The sequence below is a fragment of the Stegostoma tigrinum genome, chromosome 32, assembly GCF_030684315.1.
Source record: "Stegostoma tigrinum isolate sSteTig4 chromosome 32, sSteTig4.hap1, whole genome shotgun sequence".
Taxonomy (NCBI): domain Eukaryota; kingdom Metazoa; phylum Chordata; class Chondrichthyes; order Orectolobiformes; family Stegostomatidae; genus Stegostoma; species Stegostoma tigrinum.
Window position 1 is genome coordinate 7,582,829 of NC_081385.1, and position 15,465 is coordinate 7,598,293.

Below are 15,465 nucleotides of genomic sequence, written 5' to 3' on the forward strand. Positions count from 1 at the left end.
CATCAGCAAATTTGCTAATATTACTTCTAATGCCTTCGTCTATATCATTAATATATATCGTAAACAGCTGCAGTCCCAGCACCGAACCTTGTGGTACCCCACTGGTCACTGCCTGCCATTCTGAAAGGGACCCGTTTATCACTACTCTTTGCTTCCTGTCAGCCAGCCAATTTTCAATCCAACTCAGTATTTTGCCCCCAATACCATGTGCCCTAATTTTGTTCACCAATCTCCTATGCGGGACTTTATCAAAGACTTTCTGAAAGTCCAGGTACACTACATCCACTGGCTCTCCCTTATCCATCTTCATAGATACATCCTCAAAAAATTCCAGAAGATTAGTCAAGCACGATTTCCCCTTTGTAAATCCATGCTGACTCTAACCTATTCTGTTACTGCTATCCAAATGAGTCGTAATTTCATCTTTTATATTTGACTCCAGCATCTTTCTCACCACTGATGTCAGGCTAACTGGTCTGTAATTTCCTGTTTTCTCTCTCCCTCATTTCTTGAAAAGTGGGACAACATTTGCCACCCTCCAATCCGCAGGAACTGATACTGAATCTATAGAACCTTGGAAAATAATTCCCAACGCATCACAATTTCTAGAGCCACCTCCTCAAGGACCCTGGCATGCAGACCATCAGGTCCCGGGGACTTATCAGCCTTCAGACCTAACAGTCTATCCAACACCATTTCCTGCCTAATGTAAATACCCTTCAGTTCGTCCATTACCCTCGGTCCTTCAGCCACTACTGCATCTGGGAGATTACTTGTGTCTTCCCTAGTGAAGACAGATCCAAAGTACCTATTCAACTCTTCTGCCATTTCCTTGTTCCCCATAATAAATTCACCCGTTTCTGACTCCAAGGGCCCAATTTTAGTCATAACCATTATTTTTCTTTTCACATACCTAAAAAAGCTTTTACTATCCTCCTTTATATTTTTCGCCAGTTTTCCTTCGTACCTCATTTTATTCTCTGCGTATTGCCTATTTAGTTATCCGCTGTTGCTCTTTAAAAGCTTCCCAGTCCTCCGGCTTCCCACGCGTCTTTGCTATGTTATACTTCTCTTTTATTTTTATACAGTCCTTAACTTCCCTCATCAGCCACGGCCGCCCCTGCCTCCCCTTAGGATCTTTCTTCCTCTTTGGAATGAACTGATCCTGCACCTTCTGCATTATATCCAGAAATACCTGCCATTGTTGTTCCACTGCCATCCCTTCTAGGGGATTGTGCCACTGAACTTTGGCCAGCTCCTCCCTCATAGCGCCACAGTTCCCTTTATTCAACTGCAATACGGACACTTCCGATTCTCCCTTCACCCTCTCAAACTGCAGATTAAAACTTATATTATGGTCACTACCTCCTAATGGCTCCTTTACTTTGAGGTCCCTGATCAAATCCGGTTCATTGCACAACACCAGATCCAGAATTGCCTCCTCCCTGGTAGGCTCCAGTACAAGCTATTCTAAGAATCCATCTCGGAGGCACTCTACAAACTCCCTTTCCTGGGGTGCAGTACCGTCCTGATTCTGCCAGTCTACCCGCATGTTGAAATCTCCCATAACAACTATAGTGATACCTTTGTGACAGGCCAATTTCAACTCTTGATTCAACGTGCACCCTACCTCCTGACTACTGTTTGGGGGCCTGTAGATAACTCCCTTTAGGGTCTTTCTACCCTTAGAATTTCTCAGCTCTATCCATACTGACTCTACATCTCCTGACTCTATGTCCCCCCTCGCAAGGGACCGAATACCATTCCTCACTAACAGGGCCACTCCACCCCCTCTGCCCACCAGTCTGTCCTTACGAAAGCATGTATAGCCTTGAATATTCATTTCCCAGGCCCTGTCCACTTGAAGCCACGTCTCAGTTGTCCCCACAACATCATACTTGCCAACTTCCAACTGAGCCTCAAGCTCATCCACCTTATTTCTTATGCTTTGTGCATTCATATATAATATTTTTAATTTGTTTCTCCCCTCACCCTTCCTATCAATCCCTATTTCACTTGGCCATACTGTACGATCCCTTCTTGAGTTTTCTGCTCTGTTGATTCTGTCGTCCTTCTTAACTTCTCTTATTCTCACTTTCCCTTTAACTTCATTCTTAAATTTCCAGTTTGGCCCCTCCTCCCCATTACTTAGTTTAAACACATCTGTGTTGCAGTGGCAAACCTGCCTGCCAGAAAGCTGGTCCCCCGATTATTAAGATGCAAACCGTCCCTCCTGTACAATTTATTCTTATCCCAAAACATACCCCAGTGATCCAAAAATTTAAATCCTTGCTTCCGACACCAGTCCCTCAGCCACACGTTCAGGTCCATTATCTCTCTGTTCCTGCCCTCTCCAGCCTGAGGAACTGGAAGCAAACCAGAGATAACCACCCTGGAAGTCCTGCTTTTCAGCCTTCTTCCGAGTTCTCTGAAGTCCCGCTGTAGAATTCTCCTCCTTTTCTTCCCGACATCATTAGTGCCGACATGCACCACCACCTCTGGGTCTTCACCTTCACCCTCGAGCATTCTCTGCACTCTATCAGTGACGTCCTGGATCTTGGCACCAGGAAGGTAACACACCCTCCTCAAATCCTGCCTGTTGCCGCAGAAAACCCCGTCAGTCCCTCTCACAATGGAGTCCCTTATTAACACAGCTGTCCGTGATGTCTGACTTCTCAGCTCTGCCTCTATAGCAATATTTGACTCGCAGACCTGTCGACCTCTCGGACTGGCGATGTCGTCTGTCTCAGCAGTTTCCAAGACAGTCAGCCTGTTTACAATAGGTGCTTCCCCTGGGGTCTCTTGTACTTCATTCATTTCTTCCTTTGTCATCGACATCCCCCTTCTCTCTTCAGGTATCCTCGGTGTAGTGACCTTGCTGAAGGTCCTGTCCAGAAAATTCTCATTCTCTCGGATGAACCTGAGGTCTTCTAATTCTTTCTTCAGTGCTGCAACAACCTCCTTCAGAAGCTGAATGTGTACACACTTACCACAGCTATAGGAGCCAGAAACATCATCAGTGTCCCTGACCTCCCACATCATGCATGCAGCACACTGAATCAGCTTGGCAGTCATGTCTTCACCCTCTTCAACAGTGGCGTAATCTCCTCACTGAGCATCTTTACCGAAAACTCGCACTTTACTCACCAGGCACTTCCCTCAACCCTTGTGTGTTTGCTGTGAGTCTGTGGACTCTTAATTAGGTTAGAGGAGGAGGGTGGGAGGGAGGCCCTACCGTGTAGGACCTGTGGCTGAGAACACACCTACTTAAATAGCACTCCGCTGCAAAAAGGACCCGCTGGCTTCGAGGTAAGTACTTAAATAGCACTCACTTACCTTCCCAACTGCCTCTCTGCCCTGACGTCACGTCCACCTGGCTCGCGCCGCTCTCTGCTGCAAAAAGGCACACAAGCAGCACTTTAAGTGTGCTTCATTGGTCATAAAGTGCTTTGGTATGCCTAGAGGTCACGAAAGGTGCTATAGAAATTCAAGTCATTCCTAATCCTATATGTGGCAATTCACAACTATCTAATATCACAGCATTCCTGTTCCATGAGTGTTCCTCTGCCCCTCTTAACAGCTTTTCTAAAAGAAAATGCAGGAAAATGAAACATCTCCTCCAGTAGAAATCCAATTCCTGAAGCCACTCAAAAACAGCTTGAGAGAGACAAAAATTTCTATTTCTATATATCTATATGAAGGATTTTCTGCAACATTTTCAAAGGAGAACCAGACAGGTGAATCAGGTGTATGTTCATTGCTCAGCCTTCTGTTTCTTTTCAGTTCCTGAGCTCCGTGACAAATACAGTCAAGCAATTTATTGGAGCCCAGGCTACGAGACAGTAGATTGAATTCAGATATTGTGGAGAGAAAATCAAAGCCTTTTGACAGAAAGAGCTCTGCCACAAAATAGCCCGTGTTTATTGTGTCATTTCTTTCTTTTGGAGCAATTACCACAAAGTATCATCTTTCTTGAGTGTCTGAAGTGGCAATAGAATTTATATCTTAACCCTTTACATCGGTGGCTGATCAAAACAAAGTTCTATTTGTAGCTTTGTAGATATAGTGTACAGGGTTGAGAAATGTATCCCCTTCTGCACCTACTCTCATTTACACAGGGGGGTGAGTGACAGTGTTTCCGGTTGACATAATAGTATCAGAGACAGACTCAATGTGACATTCACACTTACCTGGTCTGTGCAAACAGGATGGTCAACTCATGAAGTGAAAGCAGAAGAGCTGGAAAGCCTCAGCAGGTTTGTTAGTTTCAGTGCAGAAAGAAGCGGCATTAACTTTTTGAGTCCAATGACAATTCTTTGTAGCTCTTAGATGTGTTGAGGACCTGAAGAGGAGCCATATTGGATTTGGAATGTTCACTCTGTTTCTCTATGTACAGGTGATACCAGGCTTGCTGAGTTTCTCCAGCACTTTCTGCTTTGATTTCAGTTTTCCATCATCCACTGTACTTTCCTTTCTTTGATCATCCTCGAACCTTTGTTACAACAAAGTGAAATGTCTGCCCTTTCGTATGAACGTTCTCACAACAAGGCTTTAAACTCTTTTTAGCAAAAGGTTCTACCATTCTCTAATTCAAATGTAATTGGCTTATTTTACTGTAATCAATAAAGAGCCAATTACAAGATTATCCTGTGTTAAAATGATGAACAGCCTGCTACCCTGAGAAAATTATAAATATGTAATGTCAAGGCTGTGTTTTGTCCAGTCACCTGGGTCCTTACACACATAGAGTTATAAAGTTAAACTAGGATAATGTCCAATAGAAAGAAAGTGAAAATACACATAATTTCTAGCCCTCTGGATGTCATTGAGGCATAAAATTTTAACATGAGACATGAGGGTTAGTTCGTTTCATGGACCTTCAACAATAGCCAGTTTTGCAGTTATCTTTCAAATACTCCATTTTGTCATGATTCTTTTTGGAAAGTGTAGTCAGCAGGTACCTTTCTTTTTGACTGTTAGGCAGAGGACATATGAGGAAAGGCCCTTCTCCAGACTGCAGTCAGTTCTGAGGGGAATGTAGGTTAGGTTGTTTCATTTTTGGATTAGGATTATTCCACGGCACAACATCGTGGGCCGAAGGACCTGTACTGTGCTGTACTTTTCTATGTTCGATGTTCTAAAAGAAGATTGAACATCTTACCAATCAAACCCTACTCAAGGTGGATACACATGGTGGATAGCAAGAAGATTTTTCCCAGAGTGGGGGACTCAATTACTAGGGGTCATCAGTTCAAAGTGAGTGGAGGAAAGTTTATGGGAAGTATGTGTGGAAAGTTCTTTACGCAGAGGGTGGTGGGTGCCTGGAACGTGTTGCCAGCGGAGGTGGTAGACGCAGACACGATAATGCCTTTTAAGATGCATCTGGACAAGTACATGGATGGGCAGGGAGCAAAGGGATACAGACCCTTAGAAAATAGATGACAGGTTTAGACAGCGGATCGATCGGCACAGGCTTGGAGGGCCGAAGGGCCTGTTCCTGTGCTGTAATTTTCTTTGTTCTTCTTCTTTGTTCAAACCCTATTCGCATTGAACTTGATAATGGCTGACCCTGTATCTCACATCATTACCTCACTCTCTCTCTATATCCCTTAACATCTTTATTTTCTAGAAATCTATCTATTTTTTTCTTAATTATGTTAGCGAATTTGCCCCCCACAGTCTTTCGTGGTAGAGAATCCTGCAGGTTCACAGTGTAGGAAGAAGGTTCTCCTCATCTAAATCTGAAATGACCTACCACACATCATGATTCTGTGACCCCTTGTTCTAGGCCTTCCAGTCAGACAAACTATCATCTGCATTCTGTCTGTTCAGCCTGATTAGAATTTTACATGTTTCAATGAGATCTGTCTTCATTCTTTTAAACCACAATGATTACAGGCTCTACCAAGCCAATTTCACATCTTATGAGAAATCTGCCAGCCTAGGAAAGACTCCAGTAAATCTTCACTGGATTACCTGTGTGGCCATTATATCTTTTCTCCAGGTGTGGTCTTATCAAGGCCCTGTACAGCTGTAGTAAGACTTCCTTGCTCTGGTACTCAAACCCGCTTGCAATTTTAGTCAACAAATTATTTGTATTCCTAACTACTTGCTTTCTGTGCATGATTGCTTTCAATGACCAACGTTCATGAACAGCCTGCAATTATGTTGCTACTGCAGAAATGGACAACCTCACAGTCATCCACATTATACCTCATCAGCCATATATTTGCCAACTCACTTAATTTGTCTAAGTCACCCTGAAGTTAAAACTCCATCTCCTTTTCTTTGCCAAAAAAAACCCCTTGAAATAATTATATTTGACTGTGTCAATCTTGATGGAGTTTGCAGTGTATCAAGATGATATAAAATATTGACTTGATGGCTGCATATGCTCTCTGCTAAACTCATTGCTTCCAGGCTTGATAATTGTGTATGATGTTTCATCTCCAACATGTGATGATTTTCATAATAGTGCAAACAAAATAGTTGCTTAACGTCAGAATGGATTTAAACTTAACCTAACCGACTTCTTCAGAGTTATTACTACATATCTCTGCAGCAGGTGGCACTTGAACCCAGGTCTCTCAATCCAAAGCTAGAGACACTACTATTGCAACACATGTTTCACTGTCTTTTTGTAAAAATGTTACTTCCCACCTTTTGTGTAATCCACGTCAGTTCATAAACCTTGAGTCAGTCAATGACATTATAAGTTGGTGTTTTTGTCCCTTTTTAAAACTCTTTCAGACCATGAAATTTCCAGGTATTAAATTGTCTGATGGGATTCAAAGATTAACAGTCAATATTTTATATCATTTTGACTCACTGCAAACTCCAGAAAGTTCCACACAGTCAAATACAACCCCGAAGTGAGAACGCTAACACAGGTGAACAAGTGAGTGTAAGAGGACAATGGATTGAACAAAGAGGGGTCTCGAGCCGATATGTCAACTTTCCCGCTGTTCTCATGCTGCCTGTCATGCTGTGTTCCTCCAGCTCCACACTGCGTTGTTCTAACTCCAACATCTACAATTCTCACAATTGCCAAGTGATGTTCTCGTCTTTGTACAACTGAGGGCATTTTGGAGGCACTTTAGTGGTTGAGAAACTGGAAGAATGGAATGAAATTCTTGCAAAAAACATAGTGTGATGAACTGTAGCCCTGCAGCCAGGAATTGAGAGTCAATGGGCTTGAAATGAATATTGGTGGACAGTCTATCCCCAGTTACACTCGAGGTCACAGTTCCTCAGCAGTGGGTATGATGGTGCAATGGTCAGCACATCTGTCTCACAGCACCAGGAGCACAGGTTTGATTCCACCCTCAGGTAACTATCTGTGTGGAGTTCGCACATTCTTCCTGTGTCTGTGTGGGGTCCTCCCACAGTCCAAAGATGTGTAGGTTAGATGGATTAGCCATGGGAAATGCAGGGTTACAGCAATAGGGCAGGAAGCTGGATCTTGAGAGCAGGTGACATTCAATGGATCAGTGGGCGCTGGATAACCTGCTTCTATGTTGTAGGGATTCTTTATGATGGCATTAAAACAATTGGATTCACTTATAGGTTTTTACATCTCCTTGTGAAGTTATAATCTATCATCAACTTGTGTAACTGGTCCAGTTGCAGTTAGAATATTGTACATTGTTTTGGTCAGCATATTATGTAAAAGAGATAGAAACACAGGAGAAGGTGCAAATAGAAATAAAAGGTTAATACTCGCCAGAATTAAGAGATTACACTCTTGGCAAATATTGAACAGATGGGTTCTTTTTCCTTCTTTGAAAAGAAGAATTAACGGTGACCTAAGAGGTGATTAAAATTATGATTGGGTAGGTCGCTGCTGATATGTTTCCATTTGTGGGGACATTAAAATCTAGAGTCTACGAGTGAAAAATAGTTACTGTTTGATGTAACAGCAAAATGGGGGCGGGGGGGGGAATTGTCTTTACTTAGGGAATGGTTACAACATGAACTTGCTACCGTAGGAAATGGATAAGTCAAAAAGCTCTGATGTTTTCAACAAGAAACTAGAAAAATTCATGAGAAAAGAAGAGCACAGAAATATACGCTGGGAGAATGAAGCGGAATGGGTGAAGATGTGATGAGAGTGCAACGAAGCACTGGGCAGAATGGCCTGTTTGTGTTCTGTGTATTCTATGTCATTTATATAGTTTAGCTGGAACTTGGCTTCAAAGACTGTTCTGTTTCTGTGCCAGACAAAACATAACAATTTAAAGCCTGACATCATTACCACTGGAAGCTTCAGACTTCTGAAGGAGTCTCTGCACCTCTCCAGTTCTGGCTTTGATAAGTTTCAAGTCCACAATTTTCACTTGTCAACTTCAAAATGGGGTCGAGTGTAAACGGATTCCCAGATCAAAATCATCCAACTTATTTGGTCATGCAAGATGAATTCACAACAGCAAGATTTAACACTGAATCACATCACTGGTGTGGGTGGTCAAAAGTTCAGTCAATGAGATAAGGTTTAAGGAGTACTTCAAAGAAGGAGGAAGAAGTACAGAGGCTGAGTCATTCGTCAAGGGAATTCAAATACCTAGGGTCTAGATGACTGAAGTCATACCTGCCAATCTTGTAGTGGCTGAAGCTAGCATTGGATTAGAGGAAGCAACTCAGTGAGATTTTGGTTCAAGTGGAGCAGTCTGAAATAGCCAAACAGATCAGGTCTTTGAAATTATATACAAAATTTGTATGGCTACGTCGGTCATTTTGTTTTTGGTTTTGGTGCACATGATATTGGAGGGTATCACAGCAGTGTTGAAAAGAATAGCAGCCATTTTGGAAGCAGATATCAAAGGCAGCCTCAACATAACACATGCTGGTGACTTCAAATTTAAACAACTTCAACCAAATGATGGCAATGTCACATTTTGTGCGTGACACGATTGTACAACAATAGGGCATGATGACAGACATGCTCCAGATATTCACTGAGGATTGCTGGCAGACAGGAAGTTCTGGATTTGCAATGTCACAACTTTCCCATGGTTTTCAGCCCTTCAATAACATTGATTCACATAGGGACTACCACCACTGTGTGTGAATTTGTGCATACAAAAAATAGCACTTATCTGAGAAGGTCATTGGCACAAAATGTAGAAGACTCTCCAATTGGAAGCAATTAATCATTAACATGAAAGCGGTACTCGATGCACGGAATTGTGCCTGGCTTGTTTATTTTATATTGGAATTAAGTTACAAGAACTGCTTCCGAAATTATTATTTGGGCTAGATTGATCTGAGAGTACATGAATCAAAATATAGGCATAAATCCATGGCCACATGTAAGAAATCTAAAAGTGACCATATTGAAAAGTGCTGCCTTACTTAGTTTTGTATACAGTTTTTTGTAGTTTTGCAAAAGATCCTGCTTTAGCTACAATATCCAAATACCTTTTGGCAATTGAATGGACACCAGAAAGTGTCCATTGATAATTCCTTTTCTCATCTACACTCACTTCAGTTCAGAGTATTGATTGTCTGTACTTACAGCATAGCAACATCAGTATGGTCCGAGCTAAAAAATAAATCAACTGTATGAAGTCTGAATGAAAATAAACTACATCCAGTGGAATGATTGGGAAAACAAACAGATAATTCAAATATTAGTAGGAAGTAAAGTCATGCAAGTCAGTAGTGTGTGAAATTGTGATGAAAAACTATTTAGCATTCATGGTAAGTAGACTTACAGGTGGACAGGATAGTGAAGAAGGCATTTGGTATGCTTGCCTTTATTGATCGGTGCACTGAGTATAATAGTTGAGAAGTCATGTTGTGGCTGTACAGGACATTGGATTAGGCCACTTTTGGAGTGCTGCATTCAGTTCTGGTCTCCTTGCTGTAGGAAGGATGTTTCTAAACTTGAAAGGGTTCAGAAAAGATCTACAAGGATATTGCTAGGTGGGGACAGGCTGAAAAGGCTGGGGCTATTATCTCTGTGGCTTCAGAGGCTGAAGGCTGACCTTATAGAGATTTATAAAATCACGAGGGGTATGGATAGATGAATAGCCAAGGTTTTTTTCCCCGGGGTGGGATACTCCAAAACTAGAGGACATAGGTTTAGGGTGAGAGGGGAAAGTTTTAAAAGGAGCCTAAAGGGCAATGTTTTCATGCAAAAGATGGGGCGTGCATGGAACAAGCTTCCAGAGGAAGTGACGCAGGTTGGTATGATTACAACATTTAAACAGCATTTGGATGAGTTTATGAATAGGAAGGATCTAGAGGGATATGGGCCAAATGCTGGTAAATGAGCCTAGATTAATTTAGGATATCTGGTCAGCATGGATGAGTTGGACCGAAGGGTCTGCTTCTGTGTTGTGTACATCTCTGTGACTCTATGCTCCTAATTGATTTCAAGTTTGCACGGACTTAAACTCCGGCCTTAGCCCAGAGGCAACAAAGGAGAATTTCTCAAAAAGAGACTGAGTGTCTGTTTTCAAGCAGGATTTTGAAAAAAATGCAATGGGATTCTTGTGCTTAATGATCCTTTCTCTTTCCCATTGTGATTCCATTCTCGGAAAGGCAATTTATTAAAACCGTATTTAATTGATACATACTGCAGCATAAAACCAAGGGAGTGAGTCTCACAGTGCTGACTATAGCTAATTACTTACTTTGCAAAACAAAGCAGGCAGAAACCTGATAAATCTCAAGTACCATCAAGATGTTTAACTCTTCACCTTCAACCCTTTCTGAAACAGTCATGTTTTAAATCAAAACTTTAAACAGGTTAAACTGCCCTTAGGGTTGCACTGTAACAGGAACAAAATCAAACAGTCTGGAAATTTATAAAAATGGAGCTGAAACTTATCAAATCAAAATAATATAGTCCAGGATGATGATGCATCCAGCCTCTGTGGTGCCCACAAGCCTCTAAATGTCCCATGTTTATTTGTTGTCCATCAATGTATTTAGTGCTCTATCTCGCTGGTGTCAATTTTAAATTTGTCATGTTTAGTTTAGATCTCTCCACTGCCTTCCTTGTTCCTCAAGTCTGTAACCTCCTCCACCTCGACAAACCTCCAAGAACTCAGTGTTCCCCCAATTCTGGTTCTTGATCTTCTTCTATTTCAGTCGCTCCTGAAAACTCTCCATTGCTGTACATCTTTAAACCTACCTTTCTTTACCTAGCTTCCATGTCACCTCACCTCATGTGGCTCAGTGCCAAATTTCCCAGCTTCCCACAAGTGTCATTGGGGTTTTTCATTATAATAGAGTTGCTATTTAATTATGTAGTTCTTGATTCTGGTTTTGCATTTATCACAAGTGTTCCTTCTTCAATCCTTCAGGATTTCTCTGCTTACAATGTTTCCCCCTACTCCACAAGCAAACTTCTAACATAGTCCAGCCAACCACTTATGCTTTTCCATGGTCATTAATCAAAGGTTCATTTTGGAAAAACAAGAAATAATAACGAAGCCAGCAGCAAGGACAGCACTCAGCAGCTCTCAGATGATTAAGGACAAGAGAGAAATTCAGAGAAATTCTTACCCTCAGGTCTATATTTGCTACAATTTCTGCAGCTGTATGTATTGTCAGAAAATATTGACAAATAACATTCTCGCAGTATAAACAATTCACCCACCATCACAATGAAAATTGTTGAAATGACTTCTCAATTAGCTGGTGAGAGAAGACAGAACAAAAGAGCATAATTTTGATTTTACACACTAGAACTCTTTCACTTAATCCTTCAAAGATTGCAGGTCAGTTGAAACAAAAAATGAAACTGAAAAATATTTGTTAACAAATGCTATCTAAGATTATGGAGGAAAGGCAAGTTAATGAAATCAATGTACAGATCACACTTGATCAATTAGAATGACAGAAAAGGCTCGAAAGATTGAATGGCTTTTTCCAGTTTGAATGCTGTCATAAGTCAGCTCAGGATCAATCTTTTCATTATGCAATCATTCGACCAACATAACCAATGACACAATGGACAATCTTGCAAAGATTGTGTTGACATTAGTGCTACTTTTAATTGTCTGCTTAGTTTATATGCGGAATACAGCAAAGGCTTCTCACACCAACATTGGAACTAAAGTGCCGTCTCATCATGCATAATAAATCGAGTGGAGGGAAATGTGTGTTCTGTAGCTAGATTTGTCTTTAGCAGCACTGACAATATCCAGTCAGCTAGGCTACTAGTTTAACTATGAAACACAATAATTAAAGAAGACAAATCGTATAATGGCAGAGTACTGTACAAAAGATTCCTTCCATTTTAAACAGTTGTACAATGCACGATGCAGTGCTGCATGACCGCATGACGCTAACTCAATCGCGTGTCCCTGATGAAATCAGCAATTGTGAAAGCAAAACTACAGTTTTCAGTAAAACCCACAGAACTGAATTACCTCCTTGCATTCCCTGTGAGACATTCATTGTTTTCCATGATTGATAGCTTATTTTTTTGAATTAAGTAAAAAGGCTTTCTCCTTACATGCACCCAGTTTAACATAACTATGGTAATAGCGAATTGATGAAGCAGGGGAATGTTGAGCTGCACTACAGGAAATGTAGAAAACCATCTGAAGCATCTCTTGAATGCCCCCACCACATTTCCATGCAATGAATTCCATAACCTCACTACTCACTGTGTGAAGAAAGTTGCACATCATTCTCCTCCAACACTATAAAGGACATAAGATATTACATCGGTCTTGTCTATGGTCTGTTTGAATGGTTATAATCACAATTGTTTGAGATCGCACTGTTGGCAGTAGTTCTGACAGTTACCAGCCATATTTAGATAAGATACGTTCACCTTTCTGTATATCAGCAGTGAGTGAGCACTGCACAAACCCAACAAAGGTAATAATCTAATGGAATCAGATGCTGTTCAAGGAATGTGGTAGAAAATGATCATGTTTGTTTCGAAAGGTAGGTTTTTTCCTAATTTCCAATGAACTGTTTTGTTTGTGTATAGTTCAAACTTACTTTTGATTGATTGATTCCTTGATTAATTTATTGTTGTCACATGTACCAAGATACGGTGAAAACTGTTGCATTGCGCAGTATACAGGCAGATCGTTCTGTGCAAAATAGCAACAGTGTAGCAGAACTGCATGCAGAATACAGTGTTGCAGCTGCTGAGAAGATGCAGACAGAAAGATCAACATTAACATTTAAAGGTCCGTTCAAAAGTCTGATACTGTGGGGAAGAAGCTGTTCTTGAAACTGGTGGTACCTGTTTTCAAGGTTTTATGTCTTCTGCCCAATAGAACAGTGTGGAAGAGAGTATAACTGGCGTGGGAGGGGTCCTTGATGATGTTGGCTGCTTTCCCGAGACAGTGGGAAGTGTACATGGAGTCAATGGATGGGAGGCTGGTTTGCACGATGGACTGGGTTGTGTTCATGACTTTCTGTGGCTTTTTGCGGATATGGGAACAGCAGTTGCCATACCAAGCTGCGATGCATCTGGATAGGATATTTTCTGTGGTGCACCTGTAAAAATTGGTAAGAGTCCTTTATGGACATGCTGAATTTCATTAGCCCCCTGAGGGGTAGAGGCATTGTTTTGCTTTCTTTACTGTGGCATTGATGTGGCTGGACCAGGACAAATTGTTGGTGATCATCACTCTTAGGAACTTGATACTGTCCATCATTTCAACCTCACCACCATTGATGCATACAGGAGCATGTCCTCCACTCCACTTCCTGAAGCCAATGACCAGCTCTTTCATTTTCCTAATGCTGATGGACAGACCATGGCGCTAAGCATGCAATCTCTTTCCTGCATTCTGCCTCATCTTTCAATCTTTTGTTGCACAATCATACGCTCTTCACCTCATTAATGATGCAACGGCCTCTCAGGTATGTTTCTCAGGGGGACGGCACAGCCAGAGAAGTGAAAGTGTTTGCTACTTTCAGTACTTTGCAGCTTTCACATGGCTAGGTTCATGTTTAAAGCCCAGCTGCACAGTCCCATGTACAACACTGCTCGCCCAGAACTGTCCATCGCACTGTGGTGTGTGAACTTCAGCGTTCAGCGTATCGCCCAGAGAGAAGGAAGACTGACTTCCTGCTTCACAGACAGCAACCTGAAGATCTTGGTGTTGTGGAAGTCCTTTTCTCAACCATCTGCCACACCAGGCTATGCAACCAGACGCACAGAAAGCCTGGGCACAGATTGCAGCCCAGGTCAGAGCTATGTTAGGAGGGAGTTGGGATGCTCAGCAGTGCAGGAGAATGATCAATGATCTTCTGCAATCTGCGAAGTCAAGGGCTACCGCCTTCTCTCTGACATCTCACACTCACTGAGCCACCTCTGACTCTAAGTCTGTCACTGCACACCAAGACTCCTGAACTGTAGTGCCCAGTATTATGCTGCATGCATTATGTCTACTCAAAGACTTCCCCCATCTCATCCACCCTAACCACTTACTCTTCCTGACTTTGTGTTTCCAACTCACTGGGGATACCTCATCACCATTCCAGCTTATAGAAAATATGATGATGGTTCTTGTATTTACTTTCGTCATAGTCCAGTCCTTCCACTGCTTTCTTGCTGTAAAAAATGGCCACAGAGTGTTGTCTTCATGGCTCCTCAGCTGATCTACTTGTAATCCCTGGATTGCGTGCACTTGACCTGCAGGCCTGATCTTGGCCCAATCCTAGGGCTGTAAAGATATGGATCCCCAGACTCCAGTAGGACCAAGCATCTTATTGACTGTGACTAACCCTTTAGGTTTGAATAAAACAAGTCATTTGATTGTCTATAGATTCCCATCCCCTCACATAAGACTGCTCACCTCTGACTTTCAGGCATTGTCTTTTTTTTAACTAATTCATAAAATCCTGGCTTTGTTGACCATTTATTGCCCATACCTAACTATTCAAAAGACAAATGAGAGTCAATCACTTTGCTGTGGGTCTGTAGTCATGAAGAACTGAGCAGGCAAAAGAGGGCAGGTTTCCCTTCACTAGAGTACATCAGTGAGCCGATTGTTTTCTTAGTGACAATCAATAATAGTTAAATGGTCACGATTAGGCTAGCATTTTAATTTATTTTATATCTTATGTGAGATTTGAAACCACAACAGCAGGATATTAAGCTGGTGCTCGAGATTATAGTCCCATGTTGTTACCACTACACCACCATCTCCTCAGTCAGTTGAAGCCCACGCAGTAAGTCTGCTGTAAAAGTCGCTGGCACAAACTCAGGTACTACATTGGTGTAGCACAGTGGCACATGGTGACATGCCAACCTCCTTGAACGTTCAGAGCTTCCCACTGTTACAAGTGGCCTCTAGAGTGAATTGTTGAAGGATTGAGGTGGCTTGGGAGTTGTTCCAAGAGCAGGCATTATGTTGTGATGAGTATGATGTTGTGTTGATGCCAGCTGACGTGGATGAAAGGTCAGGAAGGATGGTCTCCATGGAGTGTGCAGGGATGTTATAGTGAGGGAGATGTTGAGTAGCAGCTAAGATAGCATTT

The 15,465-nt window shown here is 41.9% G+C and overlaps 1 protein-coding gene across 1 annotated transcript in view; it reads left to right on the plus strand.

Annotated features, from left to right (window-relative positions):
- The window catches only part of LOC125466827 (D(2) dopamine receptor B-like), a 131,120-nt gene that overhangs the window by 31,832 nt on the left and 83,823 nt on the right, over window positions 1–15,465 (plus strand). The gene's annotated exons all lie outside the window — the stretch shown is intronic.